Source organism: Sardina pilchardus, chromosome 19 (genome assembly GCF_963854185.1).
Source record: "Sardina pilchardus chromosome 19, fSarPil1.1, whole genome shotgun sequence".
In the NCBI taxonomy this organism is placed as follows: domain Eukaryota; kingdom Metazoa; phylum Chordata; class Actinopteri; order Clupeiformes; family Clupeidae; genus Sardina; species Sardina pilchardus.
In genome coordinates this window covers 3,490,671-3,495,933 of record NC_085012.1, presented here as the reverse complement: position 1 = coordinate 3,495,933, position 5,263 = coordinate 3,490,671, and the positions used below count along the sequence as shown (strand labels likewise).

The following is a 5,263-nucleotide window of genomic DNA, read 5'->3' as shown; positions in this document are numbered from 1 at the left end:
AACGATGGGAATAAAAATGTGAAGACACAAGAAGAGATGTGTGTGTGTGTCAGTTTGTGCATGTGTGTGTGTGTGTGTGTGTGTGTGCGTCAGTTTGTGTGTGTGTGTCAGTTCGTGCATGTGTGTGTGTGTGTGTGCGTCAGTTTGTGTGTGTGTGTGTGTCAGGCACGGCGTTATGGGTGGGCCTGACGGTCCTAGGCCCGCCCACTTTTTCCCAGGCCCACCCTAATTTTTTCACTTAAAAAAAAAATATCTATTTATTTTTCGATAAGTCAATGTAAAACAGCAAATAATCAAAATTGTGGTTTATATTAATGGGAGAATTTCAAAAAATAAATTAATCTACAATAAAGTTTCTTTGTGTAGCTTGGACGAATCATTTTAGGCCCTTGTAATGTCGTCACAGGCAAGCGTCAATATGAGTCTTTCCCTCAAGCATTGAGTGTAGCTGTTGGTAGCTCAGTAATGGAAAGTTAGTTTAAACAGTATCCTACGTTTTTAAGATAGAATGGCACAACAGTCTATGTTTAAATACTTTAAACGAGTCAGCAACGAGCCAATGCCTCAACAGGAAGAGGACGATGACCCAGGCGAAGGTCCATCTTCTTTGCGCTTATCACCTCGCTGTAATGAGAAATAGTTTTGTAGTGCGGTTTGCTGATGCATTCAGTCTGTTTAATAGGCTTATATAGGCCTATTTTTGTAGCATGACCGTAAACCGAGTCGAGTTCAGTCTGCATTTGAAGCGAAAAGAAAATCAGTACCCTGTTGGAAATGTCATGGCAATGTTCTTGTCAGTAGCTAATGACACAGCTATTCATGAAATAGCCTTTGACATGATTTGAAACAAATAAAAACATAGGCTCCATGTTCATTAATCTTTCCGTCTTTCTTGTCGAGGAATGTTGGGCTTATAGCTATTTTGCGCAAATTCGTATGACACTGGGACACAGAAAAGAGAATTGAAATTAGATAAGCCTCTCCTATTTTTATGTAAAGTAGCCATCTGTAAAAACCAAAACATTATGGGTTTAGTTGTAAATACAGAAATAGATTAAAAATGCTAGACTGTTCAGATGGAGCTCATGCTGCATGAAACAACATTAATAACGAAGAAAGAAAGAGACGGGACGCAAGGAAGAAATAGGCAGGTAATTCTGACAGAATTTCTAAAGTAGCCTTTGCTTATCATCGCCAGGTTATTGAAACGCATGGCCTACTTATGATATCAGGTTTGTCTTGCATCATTCGCGCTGAACAATTACGCTATTATAAAGGGGCGAATGTGTTTAATAGGCCGTCCATACTCCTGCCAGTAAGATGCCTCTGTGCGTAAAAACGCACGACAGGTTTTCTCATTACCTGGCCCAGCCATATTTGGTCAGGCCCACCCAAAATGAAAATCCTGGCGCCGTGGCTGGTTTGTGTGTGAGTGCGTCAGTTTGTGCATGTGTGTGTTTGTGTGTTGCCTGGAAACACTCTGACCATGGCCTGTGGACACAAAGCCAAACACTGCAACTCAATCTCTGCAGAGGCTCATCAATCAAAGTGGAATAAAATGCACAATTTGAATCTTGAATGACCACTTGTGATCATGTCACTTCCCTGTGCTTTATGCAAATAAACACCAACATCATTTCCACATGCAAACACCAATTGCACTGTTGCTTTTAACCAGCAGAAGGCAGCAATGCTCTTCCAATAGAAACTGCCAAAAGGACCCTGTGCTTCCTGCTATTACATGTCAAAATGGCTTCTGTGAAAAAGGTCTATTATTTGTGACTTGTAACGCAGAGTGCTCATACATTAGATATTATAAAGCTTTATCAAAGAATCATAGATATTATACAGCTTTATTTTGTTTATTATAAAGCTTTATGTGAATTTATTCATAAAGCTTTGTATTATTTATTCTAAAGCTTTCTAATATCTATGGGGTGGATCCCACACGTCTTCTTGGTCCTCCAGCTTGTACCCCAGAAGTCGAGGTCATCGAGGAGGACGTCTCATTTGAGTAGGTGTCACCAGAAGAGGAGAAGAGAACGGGAGAAGAAGAATATAATAGTAGAAGTTCATCTTCTGTACACATAACACACCTGTACACCTGTACACATAACACACCTGTACACATAGCACACCTACACACACCTGTACACATAACACACCTACACACACCTGTACACATAACACACCTACACACCTGTACACATAACACACCTACACACCTGTACACATAACACACCTGTACACATAACACACCTACACACACCTGTACACATAACACACCTGTACACATAACACACCTACACACACCTGTACACATAACACACCTACACAAACCTGTACACATAACACACCTACACACACCTGTACACATAACACACCTACACACACCTGTACACATAACACACCTGTACACATAACACACCTACACACACCTGTACACATAACACACCTACACACCTGTACACATAACACACCTACACACCTGTACATATAACACACCTACACACCTGTACACATAACACACCTGTACACATAACACACCTACACACACCTGTACACATAACACACCTACACACCTCTACACATAACACACCTACACACCTGTACACATAACAGACCTACACACCTGTACATATAACACACCTACACACACCTGTACACATAACACACCTGTACACATAACACACCTACACACCTCTACAAATGACTCTACTGTAACTGACCCTAGGCAGATGGGTTGGGCCCTTGAGTCGTGGATCTGTCTGAGGTTTCTCCCTATATGTATCTCCAATTCTAGGGAGTTTTTCCTTGCCCCTGTTACTCATGGGCTCTCTTTGAAGGTTTAACACTCTGTAAAGCGCCATGAGACATGTGTAATGTTTTGGCGCTCTATAAATAAAATTGAATTGAATTGAACTGTACACATAACACACCTACACACCTGTACACATAACACACCTACACACACCTGTACACATAACACACCTACACACCTGTACACATAACACACCTACACACCTGTACACGTAACACACCAGAGGTGCGATCAAGTTCACCGAACATAGGCGAACGTTAGCGAACGTTCGCAAACAGTATTCCGTTAGCCTTGAGTTTTTGGCGAACGTTTGCTAACAATCGCTAACAGTCTGAGGAGGTGGTGCGCCGCGAACATACAGTGAAACTGGACGTGAGTTTGACAAACGCAATAATGCAATTACCGTTAGAATGGAATGTTAACACCAAATTTAACAGTTCAAAGAAAACATGTTCACCTCGAACGTTCGCCTATATTTGCGAATTTGAACGCACCTCTGTACACATAATGTTACATCTCTCTTTCTCTCACTCTCTCTCCATTTCTCTCTCTCTCACTCTCTCCATTTCTCTCTCAATCTCTCAATTTCTCTCTCTCTCTCTTTCTCTCTCTCCATCTCTCTCTCTCTCTCACTCTCTCCATTTCTCTCTCAATCTCTCCATTTCTCTCTCTCTCACTCTCTCTCTCTCTCTCTCTCTATCTCCGTCATCTCGTGGGCTGTGAGGCGGATTAGGAGCTTGTGTCTGTGCCTGTGTTGGGTGTTGGGGCTGCTGTGTTAATCAGGCCCATAATACACAGCTTATCACTGCAGTCACACACACACACACACACACACACACACACACACACACACACACACACACACACACTTACATAGCCAGTGCTTCTTGTCTTGCATCGCCCCATAACAACTTTATATGATTTACAGTAACTGAATCATCCCTCTCTTGCCCCATCTACTGCTCTAGTAGTCCCTCTCTTGCCCCATCTACTGCTCTAGTAGCCCCTCTCTTGCCCCATCTACTGCTCTAGTAGTGAATCATCCCTCTCTTGCCCCATCTACTGCTCTAGTAGTGAATCATCCCTCTCTTGCCCCATCTACTGCTCTAGTAGCCCCTCTCTTGCCCCATCTACTGCTCTAGTAGTCCCTCTCTTGCCCCATCTACTGCTCTAGTAGTGAATCATCCCTCTCTTGCCCCATCTACTGCTCTAGTAGTGAATCATCCCTCTCTTGCCCCATCTACTGCTCTAGTAGTCCCTCTCTTGCCCCATCTACTGCTCTAGTAGTTGAATCATCCCTCTCTTGCCCCATCTACTGCTCTAGTAGCCCCTCTCTTGCCCCATCTACTGCTCTAGTAGTGAATCATCCCTCTCTTGCCCCATCTACTGCTCTAGTAGTGAATCATCCCTCTCTTGCCCCATCTACTGCTCTAGTAGCCCCTCTCTTGCCCCATCTACTGCTCTAGTAGTTGAATCATCCCTCTCTTGCCCCATCTACTGCTCTAGTAGTGAATCATCCCTCTCTTGCCCCATCTATTGCCCCATCTACTGCTCTAGTAGCCCCTCTCTTGCCCCATCTACTGCTCTAGTAGTCCCTCTCTTGCCCCATCTACTGCTCTAGTAGTTGAATCATCCCTCTCTTGCCCCATCTACTGCTCTGTCAAAAACATGCTCCAGCATCTTCTACCATCAACAACAACAACAACAACAGATTCCAGCCTCTTCTACCATCAACAACAACAGACTCCAGCCTCTTCTACCTGAGTCAGTGGGAGCCGGTACAGTATGGGGCATGGGGGCACATTAGCACCCTCTAGAGGGAGGGTTTACATCTATGAAATTAAAATGGACTCGTATGGATTCCTATGGATGAGTTCAAAACGGACTGTTATGGACTTATATGAATCAGTTTCGTTCAAAATGGACTCATATGAATCAGTTCAGTTCAAAATGGACCCATACAAATCAGTTCAGTTCAAAATGGACTCCTATGAATCAGTTCACATGGGTTCCTATGGATCAGTTCAACAAGAGCCCTTTTTCCATTAAAAAGTCAATTTACTTACAAACAATGCACATCAAATAGTTAGAGCAACACATGTGATGGAAAAGGACTCGCTGTAACATCTGTTTCATTGTAATAAGCTACATGTCATGCGCTCGCCAGAGGTGGATTAACGAGAGTTAAATCGATATAAATGTGATGAAAAAGGTTTGGAGCAATGTAAGTTACTGTGACGCCTGCTCAGAATGTTCAGTTTGCGCTAAAATCTGAAATATGATTTTGCTAGAAAATCTCATGGAAAAAGGGCTATGGAGTCCTGTGGATCAGTTCAGTTTCACAACTACAAATCATCCCACAGTTCCAAATATCTTACTATTACAAATATATTACTGTAGACAGACAGATGAGGCAGAGAGGGAACAGCCCTAAGAGGGCAT

General features: G+C 42.9%; 1 protein-coding gene across 1 annotated transcript in view; it reads left to right on the top strand.

Moving 5' to 3' along the window:
• The window catches only part of hacd1 (3-hydroxyacyl-CoA dehydratase 1), a 17,968-nt gene extending 17,916 nt beyond the window's left edge, over positions 1 to 52 (top strand). Inside the window, exon 7 of the mRNA XM_062521700.1 lies at positions 1 to 52. This exon is cut by the window's left edge and continues 1,323 nt beyond it. The gene's annotated coding sequence lies outside the window, so the exon portion shown is untranslated.
• Positions 53 to 5,263: the final 5,211 nt, after the last annotated feature.